The sequence below is a fragment of the Cupressus sempervirens genome, chromosome 9 (genome assembly GCF_028749045.1).
Source record: "Cupressus sempervirens isolate cs-2001-9-10 chromosome 9, ASM2874904v1, whole genome shotgun sequence".
Lineage (NCBI taxonomy): Eukaryota > Viridiplantae > Streptophyta > Pinopsida > Cupressales > Cupressaceae > Cupressus > Cupressus sempervirens.
The window spans coordinates 807,939,519-807,956,850 of record NC_143126.1 but is presented as its reverse complement, the minus strand read 5'-3'; positions in this window follow the sequence as shown (position 1 = coordinate 807,956,850).

Below are 17,332 nucleotides of genomic sequence, written 5' to 3'. Positions count from 1 at the left end.
AAGATAACAAATTAAATAAGGAGCAAAACGAAGAAAAATCTATTCTATTTTTGACACTATGATTTTTGATAGTTATCTATTGATGTAATAATGATGAAACACTTGAGATATTATAAATGGAAACTTGTTTATTTAATGTAAGAAACAAAGATATTTTTACTTAATGTAATTTATGTGGAGGGACCTAAAAAATGATAATTTTAATATTAACACCAAACTTGCACTGTTCCCAATGCCAAAAACTCAAGGGGGGTAGAAAATAATGTTTTTACTCAATACTAACCCTAGTGACACCCTTGTTCCAGCCACAAAGAGCCTCCATTGTTCATGTCCACCCAATACCGAAGAGTCTCCAAGGTGCTCTAAGTGCATTTTGAGGTTGATCTTCTGAGGGTCATAACTCGAAGCTCGTGGAAGCTATTGGTGAAACATCAAATGCTACAAGACAATCATGTCAAGGCCTACAATAACCTAAATCATTTCTAAGAGATCGCATTCTATTTGGATTTAGCACAATGATCTCGCTCGATGCCAAAACTTGTAGTGTGCCTCAGTTCATAGGTACATCACTGTGTAACTTTGAAACTGTTGATCTTGGCATCGAATTGTCAGTGCCATTAGCTCCAGATGGGTGGGTTCTCCCAATGCCAAAAACTCAAAGGAGGTAGAAAATAATGTTTTTACATAATACTAACCCTAGTGACACCCTTAGTCTAGCCACATAGAGCCTTCATCGTTTGCGGTCACCCCGTACTGAAGAGTCTCCAAGGTGCTCTAAGTGTGTTTCAAGGTTGATCTTCTGAGGGTTGTAACTCAGAGCTCGTGGGAGCTATCGGTGAAATTTTGAATTCTACAAAACAATCATTTCAAAGCCTACAATAACCTATCTCATTTCTAAGAGATCACATTATGTTTGGATTTGGCACAACGATCTCACTCGATGCCAAAACTCACAGTGTGCCTCAGTTCAGAGGTGCATTACCATATAACTTTGAAACCGCTAATCTTGGCATTGAATTTTTAGTGCCATTAGCTCTGGATGGGTGGGTGAACCCTAGTAACACCCTTTTTCTATCCATAGAGAGCCTCCAATGTTCGTGGCCACCACATACCAAATAGTCTCCAAGGTGCTCTAAGTGTGTTTTGAGGTTGATCTTCTGAGGGTGGTAACTCAGAGCTCATGGGGGCTATTGGTGAAAAGTCAAATGTTACATGACAGTCATGCTAAGGCCTACAATAACTTGTCTCATTTCTGAGAGATCACATTCTATTTGGATTTGACACAATGATCTCACTCTATGCCAAAACTTATAGTGTGCCTCAATTCATAGGTGCATCACTGTGTAACTTTGAAGCCACTGATCTTCGCATCGAATCATCAATGCCATTAGCTCTAGATGTGTGAGTAAACCCTAGTGACATCTTTGTTTTGGCCACAAAGAGATTCCAACATTCACGAACACCCCATACCGAAGAGTCTCCAAGGTGCTCTAAGTGTGTTTTTAGGTTGATCTTTTGAGGGTCGTACTTGGAGCTCGTGGGAATATCAATGAAACATCAAATTCTATAGGATGGTTATGTTGAAGCCTACAATAACCTATCTCATTTCTAAGAGATCACATTCTGTTTAGATTCGACACATCAATCTCACTCGATGCCAAAACTTGCAGTGTGCTTCAGTTCATAGGTACATCAATGTGTGATTTTCAAACTATTGATCTTGGCATCAAATCATTAGTACCATTTTCTCTAGATGAGTGGGTGAACCTTAGTAACACCCTTGTTTTGGATGAGGAGAGCCTCTAATGTTTGTGGCCACCCCATACTGAAGAGTCTTCAAGCTGCTCTAAGTGTGTTTCGAGGTTGATCTTCTGAGGGTCATAACTCAGAGCTCATGGGAGCTATTGGTGAAATGTTGAATGCTACAGGATGGTCATATTGAGGCCTATAATAACCTCTCTCATTTCTAAGAGATCACATTCTATTTGGATTCAACACAACAATCTTGGTCGATGCCAAAACTCGTAGTGTGCCTCAGTTCATAAGTGCATCACTGTGTGACTTTGAAACTGCTAATCTTGGCATTGAGTTATCGGTGCCATTAGCTCTAGATGGGTGGGTGAATCCTAGTGACATCCTTTTTCTGACTGTGGAGAGCCTCCAACATTCACGACCACCCCATACTGAAGAGTCTCCAAGGTGCTTTAAGTGCATTGGGAGGTTGATCTTCTAAGGGTCGTAACTCAGAGCTCATGGGGGCTATCGATGAAATGTTGAATGCTACAGGACGATCATGTTGAGGCCTACAAGAAGTGATCTCATTTTTGAGAAATCAGATTCCATTTGGATTCGGCACAACAAACTTGCTTGATACCAAAACTTGCAGTGTGCCTTAGTTCATATGTACATCATTACGTAACATTGAAACCACTCTTCTTGGAATCAAATTGTCAATGCCATTAGCTTTAGATGGGCAGGTGAACCCTAGTGAGACCCTTTTCCTAGCCACGAAGAGCCTCCAACATTCGCAGCCACCTCGTATTGAAGAGTCTCCAAGGTGCTCTAAGTGTGTTTCAAGGTTGATCTTCTGAGGGTTGTAAGTCAGAGCTCGTGGGGGATATTGATGAAACGTTGAATGTTATAGGATAGCCATGTCGAGGCCTATAATAACCTATCTGATTTTTGAGAGATCATATTTTGTTTGAATTCGGCACAACGATCTTGCTTGATCCCAAAATGTGTACTGTGCCTCAGTTCATAGGTGCATCACTACATAACTTTGAAATTGCTGATCTTGGCATCGAATCATCGGTGCCATTAGCTCTAGATGGGCGGGTGAACCCTAGTGACACCCTCGTTTCAATTGTAGGGATCCTCCAACGTTCGCGGCCACCCCCTACCAAAGAGTCTCGAAGGTGCTCTAAGTGTGTTTGGGCGGGTGAACCATAGTGATATATTAAGGGATTGTAAAGATCATTTCAAATTAAACATATATGATATAATTTCAAATTAAAAATTGCATCAAAATTCGATAATAAAGGTTGTTAGAAATGTTCCTCACAAATTATTGCATTTGAATTGAATATAACAAACTTGATCAAAATGAATGATATTCCATAAACATGAACAATACTATACTAAATTAATATGTATATCATTGTGTACATAAATGAAAAAAAAAAATATCAAAATACATGTATTCATAGACAAATTACACAAATATATATCAAAGTTCATGTATCCATAGACAAATTACTCAAATATATATCAAGATACATAGATTTATATACAAAATGTGGCTGATCATGCCATCAAAATGTCTATAATATTAATGTTTTTGTATAAAATGTGGCATATGCCATCTCAAAATGTCTCATAACACATCTTATGACAACTATACTATCTTATGTTACTGGTGGATGATCAAAATGTAGCCTCTTTGCTACACTAGGTGGATCACATGCCTCCTACATAAACAAAAAGGAAAACCCAAAGTTAGACTACTAAACTTATATGAATCTATGTATCTAACAATGAATTAATCAAATTCATAATGATCATTTTTTTAATGAAGATTTATAGTATTAAACTTTCATAATAAATACCTGTCTCGTCAACCTCCTACGTCAATCAGAAGCCCTCTCATATGTCAAGATGCTTGGAAACTGGTTGGTTGTGGCCTATGTATGTTCAAGTATGTTTGTCAAATGGATCTAAAACTTAAACTATAATATTATAATTCATAGCATACTAAATTTATAACATATAATCAAGAATTCAAACTACAACTTACCTTTGTTGACTCCTCCTCTGGATATAATGGTTGCGTGAGAAAAGATACAAAACTTTGACGTCTAGCCTCCTATGCACTAGGTGTTTCCTATGAGATACAAAATCCTAGTTGTTAATAATTTAGAAATCAGTTTTCAATTTGTTTATGAAAATAAGAAAAATAAAAAATTTATACTTATACATACAATGGGGCTCTCGCTGCAAATGAAAATGCCAGAGGGTCTACAATGCCAAATCTACCTGGACTCATCACTAGTAGTCACACCCTATACAATAAAGAATGTAATTAAATTTCATTACCACAAACATTTTATGAGAATGCATCAATATTTAATCACTTTAAAAGAACCTAATTACCTTTCCCTTGTTAATGGGTTGTGCCTCACCCCTCACACTCTGGCCCTTGCTAATAGGTGATACCTGTAAGAGAAAGGAAAGATTAGAAACCATATATGCTCCAATATCAAATAGAAAAACAATGAGAACACAACATAATGTACCGTAGATGTCTCAAGGCTAAATGAATAGCCGAGAGCATGACAGCATCAAACTGTCTCATCTCCTCCTCAGTCATCAACTAAACATGAATGAAGATCACATAATGTATAAGTTAGTATTGGTTAAAACTACTCTATAAAAAGATTAACTTTAAATCACATATATCATAATAATAAAATGTATACTCATATCGACACAGTAGGATCCCATGCCTTTGCATGCGCCTCCTCTCTCATGTCAAGGTGTGTAGTCTCTATATGTGCATCTGGTGTATCCTCCTCCTTTAATAAAAACTGATACTTAGAAAGATCACCTATGAGACTCAAACAAATATTCTTGCACATTATGCAAGTATGGGGCACACAAACATGTGATGAGATTGCCGATGATGAACTCGTACCAACATCATCGACATAGGGAGGCAACATTGACCTAGCCTGGGATATCAATAGGCTACTCAAACTATGGATGGCTCTAATAGTCTGAGAGCTAGCCTCTGCAATGATATTAGGATGTTGCACTAGAGGAGGGGAGAGACATCGGTAGGAGGGACAAAAGTTCTAGCTTGCTTCTGCTGGGCAAAGGGTCCATCCTGAGGAGCTCCTCCTCCTACACCCATGTTGGGCCTCATGCTCTAGTAGCTCACCTTGAGGTGCAACACAAATTTGACATACAATTTTTTTATGAAATAGAATGGCACCTCTAAATTGTTGTGTGGAGGTTTGTCAACAACCATCCACCAAAAATCCAAAAAGTTCGCACGTATAGCCTCATTTGTACACCATTTAATTGATAATTTGGGCTTTGTGCATTCTACTAGTTTACCAACTTTTGGGTTCGTAAAAAGGTTAACTATATCATCTTTAGTTATATTTAGGGCCACAACCTCATCATAGTCCAACCTATCATCAAACATGGCATGCATTTGATCATGCTAGTTAAGAGCAATGTTTTTTTGATTGGTAAGTGTTTGAATATTATCCACTATGGTGTTTAATGTGGATAACATGGGATCCAATGCAGGTATATTGTTATGTGTGGTTTGCAAAACTCTCAGTTCAATGAGATTTTCAAATATCAAATCTTCAATTCAAGGAGGGCCTTGAGGGGGTAACAGATCATTTGGTGGACAATTTTGAGGTGGTATTGGATCATTTGGGTGGAACATTATTTCCTAGCTCAATATCAGCATTTGGGTCAGCTCTACCTATTAATTTGCAAAACATAATTTTTGTTAAAAAAAACTTAAATTTCAACAATTTCTATTAAAAAACCTAATTGTTAACAAATTCTATTTAGAATAACTAATTTATATTAATATTCATTCAAATCATAAAAAAATACAAATTTTTTTTTGTATCCAATACCTGTTTCGAAATTCGATACCCGAAATGGAGCACAACCATACAAACCCAAAAATGCAATGCAAAAATTGCTCTCGATTAAAAAAAATAAAAAATCTATGTTGTAGGTTTCAAATCTGATTTCATATCAGATACCCAATATGATGTTGGGTACCTAATAAGCGATCAAATACCCAAAAAATCTTGGCCTAGACTTTTTAGCCTTGGTATTAGGATGGGTGGAAAAAAGTCAGAGCGGATTTTGAAGCGCTTTTAGATATTTTCAAACTCCACTTTTTTCACATCACCACTTTTTGGCACAACATGATCCGACACATACCCTTCAGAAAAGAAAATTGAAAAAAAATATTTACCTACAATTTATGCAAAGAAAAGAAAATTGAAAAGTTTTGTGATTTTTACCTACAATTTATGCAAAAATATTGAACCTAATGTCACAAATGACATACAAATTATAGTGAAGGTTTGCTTTGTCCACTATTGTAATGAAATAATAGTGAAGTTTTTCTTGTTTAGTTTGGGCACCTCCTTTTTATACATCTTGATCTTTAGCTTTTAGTACCTTCAAATTATTTCCTCTCAAGCACTGGTGCCTTGATACCAATTGTTGAAATTCTTTAGAATAATTGAGAGGGGGGTGAATCAGTTATCCAAGGTCTAGATGTACAAATAAAACTTTTCAGTTCTCTATTATGCTTGACATTCATACTCTTTAGCTCTAATAGCTTGTTCATCCTTCAAGCGTTAATCCCTTCAAGCCTTCTTTCTTTGTATGCCAACTGCAGTCTCTTCTATTCGGCCACTAGACGAAGCAATACCCTAGAATCCTTGTCCTTCTTAGGTTCTTGCACATGACAACCTTTGCTTCTGACCAACTATCTCTATAAATAGAGAATTTAGATCTTTTGTTACTTAACCACAATCATCCATTTTAGGATTAGGTAGGATTCAATGAATCTACCAACTTTTCCATTTTGGTTCCTCTAGAAACTTCCTCTACAATCTTCCTTGAATTTGCCTCAAAATGGTTTATCTCGAATTCTCTTACACCATTTCATCATGTAGTTATCTTACACATGCTTCACATAATTCAAGAAATCAAATTAGTCATCTCAGATTCGTCAAATCTTCGATTTAACATTGTTTATTTTCACTCAGCATCTATATTGTTCTGTCACTCAGCCAATAGTAGTTCACTTGGAAAACACTAAAGTTTACTAATGCTCGACACTAGCTAAACTTAACTCGGCATATACTAACATTCACTCAACTTGTACTATTTGTCTTCTTTGCTTGACACCTCTTGATTTTTACTTGGCTTCTACTGATTTCTACTTGGCTTTCACCGACTACTCGGCAAGGCTTGGCAGACACCTTTCTTACTTGATCTTCTTCCAGTCTTTGCTTAAGTAATCTTTCAACTCAAACTTTAAGTAGATAAACAATACACTATAGTATCAATGCCTTACTTGGTATTAGTGCTCCTTTTATACACCAAATAACTCAACCTTTCTCTAGGTGCTCTTGTTATCTCCTCTTTTCAAATCCTCTTCATCAATCAACCACATGATAGTATTCAAACTAATTTTTTTTTATCTCACCATTAGATAATAGGTTTGACATCATTGATGAAATAACGATGGTTCCATTATAGGTTCTTTGCTTCAAAACAATCTCTTTTCAACAAGTTCAACCTCATGCTTCACACCTGGTTTATTTTTCTCGACCAGGCCATATTTTATAATTGTCTCCAATCGGCTAGGCTATATAGGAAGTTTCAGTTAAGTCAAATTTCACCAAATGATCATACATATCCAAATGTACTGTATAAATATCAAATATAAATGATAAGAAACATTTTCAGAATTGTTGCTTCAATGGTTACAATGGTATGGAAATTTTCCTTGTTCTACTTCTATCAATGAGTTGTAAATTTGAATTTGGTTTTGATGAACACAAAACTCTTGATAATTGATTAATGAAAAGGTAATAAATACCATAGAATGAGAATGCACTAATACAAAATGTTAAAGATAAGGTCTCTTTGATAAAAATTCCAGACACACTCTCTCAGATTGAGCATACTTAGATTCACCCTTCTTAGTACTTTAAAAAGGAGAATTAACAATATACAGGGTGCTACATCTTAGAACTGGGACTATTTCCAAGCCAATCTTCAAGCTAAGCACTAGGTAGAACAATATTGCAGTATGATCACTGAAAAATGTAGAGGAACCTAAAAAATTATGAAATATGTACCTAGCCAGAAATCAACCACATCAAACTTTAAAATAATGTTAAAAATCATACACTAAAAGTTTCAATCAAGAATCGTAAAAATGTGCTTAAAACTAGAACTCAGATAAGGAAAAAGTATCAAATCGGACAATTTAGTAATAACAAGGAATCTTAGTCTTATTAAGCACAATCTTAATAGATCAAACCCATTCCCTTCAATATAAACTCAACCAAAGGACAAAACTAGAAGAATAAGTGTATCAAGGAAACATCGACACAAATAAATGATTATGAAATCAACCATCGAGTGTACACTAACATTTGATGCAACTCCTATATTTTAAGTCTAACCTACTTGGATTTAAAGGATAGTCAAAATGTTGTATCTACCTTGGAAATCAGAAGGAAATCCATGGCCAAGATTGATTAATATAAGAAGTCTTCGATACAACTTGTAAAAAGCAGGATGCCCTCCTAAGAAAAACTCTAACAAGGGCAAAATCTATAAAGAGGGAATTCCCTCGTTATTTTATGTAGATGGGGGAATGCCACCCTAAAGACCCAAACATGAGCAATTGTATTATGAATATAGGACTACGGTCCCAAGCAATACCAAGGGTTTTCTTGACTCTGTTATTTTTTCCTCGGTGCCTGCACTTGAACGGGGTAAACATTTTGTAATTTTTTGTGAATTTAACATAATATACAAGCATTTTCCTTTTACCAATCATATATATATATATATATATATATATATATATAGTCAAGGGTGATCTTGTTTAGACTAAGTTACATCTTGAAAAGTCATATTTAAGTACTAATTATAAATTTGATAAGATACTGATGTAATAGGAACCTAAAGGAGACACAACATGTATCAAATATACTGAACATGAATGTTCTAAGGAATCAAAAAATATAGCTATGCAAAATATTAATCAATCAACAGATGAAATTGTAGAACCTAAAGAATAGAAGAGGAAACTTAAGGGAAGATATTATGCATACAAAAGATATTGATACATGAAGAAATATTGATAAGGTAATCCTGACACAAAACCATTTACTAGATATTATTTCAATGAATGTAAAAGACCTAATTAGTGAACTAATGTAAGAACAAATGAAAGATCAAACATGACTACAAAAAGACCTTTGGGAATAAACAATGTTATATCCAATGTGGCCACATGCTGCAAGTGCAATAATTTTAGAAACGACCAAATATTGTAGATTACAAGTAGAAATGAATGGACCACTTTATATGAAAACTCTATAATTGCATGTTACAATTGGAATAATTTTGGATACACAACTAGATATTACAAATTCAATAGATTCATTAACTTTTAAAAAATATGAGATTTCTAATGTTAGAAGAAGCAATAACAATGAACAGAGAAAAATTATTGTTAATCAAAATAGTTATGAGAACACAAATGATAAATTTGTAAGGGAAATCTATGTTAGTAATGGTAAACTATGAAAAGAAAAAGAACATATTAGTGCAGATAACAAACTAAAATGGTGCCAAAAACTGAGCCCTCATCATCAACCAAATTGGCTATCGTGGCCTTAGGGGAGACATTTCACAATTAGATCATTATACCCCAAATCCATAGTATTAATCTATGCAAGATTAATATGAGGCAAATGGCCTTGAGGGAAAATGGTCATATAGGCAACATCCCTCCAAAGTTAGGCAACCTCACCAAATTGCACACTCTTGGTTAATATGGTAACAATCTCAATTCTATTATCCCTACTAAGCTTGGTGGGTTGACTCATCTCCAACTGCCTGATCTCAGCAAAAACATGTAGGTGGATCAAATTCCTACTAGCTTTGAATCTCTTACCAATATCAATATCCTTGATTTTAATAACTTTATTCTCGCTAGACCAATCCCAAATTAGCTTAGAGGCCTAAATTTACCGACATAGATGGACCCAAGCTGTAGCTAATTAGTTGGAGTTGTGCCAAAAAAACTTGGGCATTTGAGGAGCCTTATTTTATTGGATTTAAACAACAATTGTTCGTGGTCTTAGGGAAAATGGTCATGTACACAACATTCCTCCAAAGTTAGGCAACATGTTCCATCAAGACCAAGGACTCCAATGTTTATGATCTTACAGAGAACCCTACTTGTGTTGTGAGGCTTTCTAACAAATATGTCTTGCCTCATACTATCCCAACATAAACCCTCCATTTGGCTCTGTTAAAATACAATTTTTGGTTGGGAGATGGGTTTGTGGGGGTATCTTTTCCTATGATCTAATGTTGGAGAAACATGTTTACGTTTATTTTGATAACATTAAGCTTACCTTTGAAACCAGGTATTTCACATTTACCAAAAATTTCTTGTTCCATCAAAGTGGACTTGTTAGTACCAATTTAGGGAAACAATTTTTGCTATTTTCACCTTGCGATTCTAACATGAGCATGATCATTTTCTCCCTCCATTGGTACCAATTTGAGTTCCTAACGAGCAGTCAAACCAGTAGGGCCTGATATGATCGTAAAACCTTTGGTTTTGATAAACCAAGAGAATGTGCATAAAGATGCAAATTTGGTGGCTTTGGAGATAGATGGTCCCAATCCAAGTTCTATGCCACGAGTGGGTTGAAGGATGGTGAATTGTGCTCCTAACGAAGATATTGCAATGTAAGAAGAGTATTGTATTGGGTCATGCTTATTTATAGTCTTCATGATGTTTTATTAATGCTAATAGTTGATGAAGATTATGGGATACCCACATTATCTTTTAAGGTTAATGTTTGATCAATGTGAAGCTCATGATACTATATACAAAGTAAGCATGTGTAGTATGCATATATGATGTTTTATAGTCATGGTCATGATATTTAGTTTTAATAGTCTATAATTAGGAGTATTTTAGTGAGTATTTTGATATTGATTTGGCCATTTTAGGACCTATTTTTAGAACTATCTATGTAATTTCTTTGATTTCTATATGATCAAATATTTATAGGCATTGGCCTTTTTTTGAAAAAAAAAAACACTTTTTTACTATTAATATATTAATTAATTTTTTCCTTAGATAATGTTTTTTAATCATTTGTAAGACATCATTGTGAATGCGATATACAAGCCTCGTCAAGCTAACTTCAATGATCCGGGGGATACTTTCGTCAAAATTGAAGTATCTCCAAAACTCCAATAATCAGCATCAAGTTAAAGTTCTCGAAATTCTAAATTCAATGCAATTTGAATGGACAAAAACAAAGTCCATATGAAAAAGTTATGGTCACTCAGAGGTTGGTCAAATCGAGAATGAAGGTCATCAAAAAGGTGAAAAAATAATCATCTCCAAAGTGGTCAACAATGTATTTCAAAATAAAGAGCTTGTCGAGAGCTTTTCGACGGTGTTTGTTTCATAAAAAATGGAGCCCGTACGTGGAAGTTATGCCATTTTGAAGTTCAAGGTAAGAGATGAATATAGTTGATGTCATCATGATGTCAGCAAAGTGGGGAAATAGAAAAAAGAGAGTTCATGGTCAGATTTGAACTCGTGACCATTTACCTTCAAAATTCATACCTCAACCGTTGCACCAAACATAGCTCTTAAGATTTATGGGCGGCAACTAAAATTTAAACATTGGCTAGCGCCAGTTTCAAATGAGGCAAACTGCCGGTGGGGTTAGAACCCTCGATCGGTGGTTACCATAAAATTTTGGTTAATTGTTGCACCATTTTAGTGCTTAAAAAATGTGTTGCGCGATTTTTATTTTATCCTTAGCCAAACAAACCTCCAACCTTAGTAAATTAAGGTTATAATCTATTTTTTTTACCCCAAAATTGACATGAGCCAAATCTATTAAAAATGGCTAACAGGTTATTCCGAGAGGGGAATTAATTGAAGGGGTTATTTTTGTAAATTTTGTTATAGCCCTATTTTGGCTAATTTCGTGTATAAAAAGGGGGTTTAGGAGACTCTTGGGGGCAGTCAGAAAAAGGAGAGAACATCCAAGTGCTGAGTATAAGGGAGATTTTTGAAGTGCTCATTCCTGTACTTTGAAACAATGTAATGCTATTGTACTTCAAAGGAGTGATTTTGTAAACATCTGTACCTAATTTTTGGAGATAATCGGATCGGTCCCCCTATTGGAGTAGGACTCGGAGACATAGTCCATGCGGACGAACTCCGAGATCAAATTGTTTGCGTCTTCTTTCTCTCAATTTCTCTGTTGATAGCTTAATCTTGTTGTTCTCTTATTTCAATTACGTTAATTTGATTCATTAAAGGTTTAAATTAACTTTATGTAATCAGTTAGCATTCCTCTGTAATAGTCCTAGATCCTAATCAGATCATTCAACAATAAGAACACCTTGGAATTCTTCTCCACAAATTCCCACTAGAAAATTTCCTCCAAAAAATTCTAATTTTCTCCAATCTTCCATGTGCCATTTGGAAGAAAATTTTTAGTAGTTGAGAGCTAGTAATGGGGTTAGAGAGGTCAAGAGTTCAAATCAACCAAAACTCTTTTATAGGGATGTGTTATTACTTTGAATCCAAGAAAAATAGTGCTAATTATAGTTGTAAGATTCTCACATGATGTAGTGGTTGACAACTAAAATGGTGAAAGGGAGGTTTAGTGTTCAAATCTATCTAACAACTATTATTATCTAACAGATCTCACTATCCACCACCTAAGTGCCACATTGCACTAAGTTAATTGACTATGGAGGACAATGTCATGTTGATATTTGACCAATTGTATATACGACCATGTCACTATGTCTTGTAAAGTCGACATGTTGACATTATTCAGTCAATCATCTTTTTGGTTACTCTAACTAACTATAAATTTCACTTACAAAGTCCATTTTTGAAATTGAATATAGTTCTAGAATTAGCACAACAACCACCTTTTCGGCTACTTTGACCAACCATAAATTTCACTTACAAAGTCCATTTTCGAAATTGAATATAGTTTTAGAATTAGCACAACAACCACCTTTTCAGCTACTTTGACCAACTATAAATTTAACTTACAAAGTCCATTTTTGAAATTGACTATAGTTCTAGAATTAACACAACAACCACCTTTTCAGCTACTTTGACCAACTATAAATTACACTTAAAAAGTCAATTTTCAAAATTGAATATAGTTCTAGAATTAGCACAAGAACCACTATGACTTGCTAGCATTTTTCTTGGATTTGAGCCAATGATGTTTGCACCTTTTTGAATGCTCGATTTTTCTAAATTGACAAAACCTTTGACTAAGCATAACTTCTATATACAAACTCCTTTTGAATGTGTTCACATCATGTAAGGATCTTATCAATAAATTATATGCACTATTGTTACTTTTACAAGATTTCCAAACTATAAAATTTTCATATTTTTTGAATCCTTCTGGATAAAATTTGCGAGCCATTCATATAAAAACTCCACTCGAGGAACCTAATGTATGATCATCATTTTGATCTAATTTTTTATTTGTTTATGTCAAATTTTATTTTCTATTGAGCTTTGTGTAGCATGTGTTTTTTTTTTTGCACTTTGGTTTCAATTTACATCAAGAGGTTGGAATAGATAAATTTGGAAACTATTTCTTGCTCAATTTTGGAAGAGATATGATCATTAGAAGTAGAGAAAAATGATTTGAGATAGAATGTCATGGAGGGGATGAGGAGGAATAAGTGGAGGAGAATGATACATTTCTGAAGAAATATGAGTCAATAGAAGAAATAAGAAAAGTAATGGAATAACATAGATGTTCTAGTGAAAAAGACATGTTATAGAGAAGATAGAAAGATGCAATTTTAATCTTTGTAAAGGAAGGGCTTATAGGTTTTGGAAAGAAGAATTCACAAGTCGAGTGAGTAGCAATGATACGTAATAGTGAAATAGATACATGAGCAGAGTAGTAAATCCTCAAACTAGAAGAAATGAAATAATGTACTGAAACAATGGAGAAAAATGACTCTAATTTATAGTTATCACTAGCACCTTGTTATCCATTGCAATAAATTTGGGGACGCAGGGGATGCCTTGTATGACATTTTAAAGGTGGGAAATTGAGTGTAACTTGTAGGCTCATCTAACAAATGTCATTAACAAAAAATCATAATTTATTATTTACATGTAATTTTAGCTTATTCATTTATGAACAAATTGGGGTTTAAAACATGTAATACTTTTATAAGTTGTTATAATGCATTTGGATGTCGGTATGCTCCACACTTAAACATGTGTCATTGTTTTGTTGTTATGATTAGATGTTGGTCTTCAAGCAATTGGAGAGTGCTAAGTCATTGCTCTGTTATGATTTTAGATTCTTAGTCGATGTTTTGCTTTTATTCTTGTCCATGACTACAATTTCTTTCATTGCATGCATGTTTCATTTGATGTTGATCAATAATTAATGATTCAATATGATTCTCATATATTTATGATGCAGCTTATTAATTAATACATGAGTTATATGCATAAGTATAATTTTTTATGATAAGATGAAATAAAATGTGATAAGGTTTAAATTATTTATAATTTTGATGAGTATTGGTTTATTGATGGCGTTTCAAGTGTGTTGAGGTTTTGCAAGTGGAAAACGAGAGTATGATTAAGATAGAGGATTGAATAATTGCATGAGGTAGTGTTACCTCCCACGAGATTTGTTGTCAATCCCTCACCTTACTTGTCATTCATTCCAAGCTTTATGGTCCCATTGTGCATTACTCTACACATTTATTTATAAAGATTTCAACCACTAACAAAACTATTTTTACATTGTCCTGCTTGATGTTTAATGATTGCAACTACGAAATGGAGAATATTTATAAAATGCCAACCTTCCTACGTGGATTACAAAGACTTGTCCTTTGCAAAATTGACGTGTAACTTAAAAGCCACTCCTTATTTACAATATGATTTTAGCATTGCAATAATCATAATTTGCAGAAAACCTTTATTTTTAAATTATTGTTTTTGAACATTAGACTTTATTGTTTCAAAATGCTACACTTACATCTTAAGTCTTTTGTTACAATAGATAGAATATGAAATGGATACACATTATTGTTACAACAGTGGACAAAGAAAACCTTCACTATAAAGTTCATAGTCTTATGTCATTTGTGACATTAGGTTCAATACTTTTGCATAAATTGTTGGTAAAAATCACAAAACCTTTAAGCTTTTTCATTTTTCAATTTTTTTTTTCAATCTACTTTTTAGGAAAGTGTATTCTATTGTAGATAATCTTATTTCATTTTCTTTGAATCCTACATTTTAGTTTGTAGGAAAGCTCGTATTTATCTGTTGGCATGAATGATTAAGGGAGATTGTTAAGGATGTTGCTAGTATGTTTGGAGAGATGATTGAGTGCTTATGTCTTGCATTTGTGACTCATTTTGTCATTGATGTCAAAATTCCTACTTTTTGGATAGTTCATGCAGAGTAATAGAAACAATTTTGTTGAGTAATAGAGACAAGTGTAATAATTTTGGACACAACCAAATACTATAGATTACAAGTAGATCAGAATGGACCAAGGTATGAAAACTCTATTATTACATGTTATGATTGCAATAGTTTGGGATACATGACTAGATATTACAAATTTAATGAATTTGTAAACTTTTAAACAATATGAGAAATTTTAGTGTTAGATGAAACAATAATAATGAATGGAGAAATGTTACTATTAATCACAAATTTTATAATCTAAGCATATAATGTGTCAATTTTTATGGGTCATGGGACACGTTCCCTACTAGGGGTTCAAAATATGTAATACTATTGGCACACATAGTAGCTAAGGATGATTAGCTTGTGGTAGAGTTTTACTAGGTGTTTTCAATATGTAACATTTCATGGGCTCATTATAGCCTAGGATGATAAGCATTTTTAAGAATTAGGAATATTGAGTTATAGGACATGGGATGACTCATACTTATTTTGTAATATAGGCAAGGAATGCAAGTTTTCTTCATTGGTTCTTTCCTCCATGAGCCATCAAACTAGGTATTAATATTAATAAAATATATTAGTGGCTTTCCACTTTTATTAAAAATTATATATTATTAAATAATTGATACAAATAATTTAAAATTTGACTAACAATATTAATCAAACAAATAAGACAATTGGACGGTGCTAAGTCCAAGTAACCCCTAGACACCTACAAAGGTTACATCGGTCCATATTACAAGTATATATGTTGCATAAAACATGGATAGGGAGGGAGGAAACTCTCTTACCATATATTATAAAAGTTTATCACCAAAATAAGGAATAAGAAAAAACATATATATTTTTGCAAAGAGATCTGAATACAAGGTGGAGGAAAAGGACATCACAAGGCAAGTAAAAAAAGAGCACACTTCTAAGTATGGTAAATTAATAATATTGTAAGTTAGTAATAGTATTGAATTTCTATGGAGACATTTACATTTATGCTAATTTTTACACTCAAATATTCATATATAAGATAATAATGCCATGAATAATTGGTGTGAATATGGAGAATTGGTGCAAAGCATCTTACCAAACCAATAAGCCTTCTAAGATCCATTTGATCTAACCTTCATTCCATCATATTAACAACACAATAGAGGGCATATATCATCAATCACTAGAGGACCCCTAGGGTCATACGTTGTCATGAAATGTGTCAAAAGGGGTCATAGGTTATCCTATGACCCCTTTTGAACCATTCAAACAAATCAAATAAGTCCCTAGGGGTCCTAGGACTTCTAGGCACATATGTTGTCATGAAATGCATCAAAAAGGTTCATAGGTTATCCTATGACCCCTTTCAACCCATTCAAACAAACCAAATAGGTCCCTATGGGTTCTAGGGACATATGTTGTCATGAAATGTGTTGAAAGGGGTCATAGATTATCCTATGATCCCTTTCAATCCATTCGAACCAATCAAATAAGTCCCTAGGGGTCCTAGGACCCCACGAGACATGTTTTCATGAAATGCATTGCAAGGGGTCATACGTTTTCTTACGACCCCTTTCAATCCATTCAATCAAATCAAATAGGTCCCTAGGGGTCTTCAGACCCCTAGGGACATATGTTTTCATGAAATGCATTGAAAGGGGTGATAGGTTATCCTATGACCCCTTTCGACCCATTCAAACAAATTAAATAGGTCCCTAGGGGTCCTAAGACCCCTAGGGACATATGTTGTCATGAAATATGTTGAAAGGGCTCATAGGTTATCTTATGACCCCTTTCAACCCATTCGATCAAATCAAATAGGCCCCTAGGGACATATATTTCCATGAAATGCATCGAAAGGAGTCATAGGTTATCCTATGACCCCTTTCGACCCATTTAAACAAACCAAATCGGTCTCTAGGGGTCCTAGGACCCTTAGGGATATAAGTTGTCATGAAATATGTCAAAAGGGGTCATAGGTTATCCTATGACCCCTTTCAACCCATTCGAACAAAATAA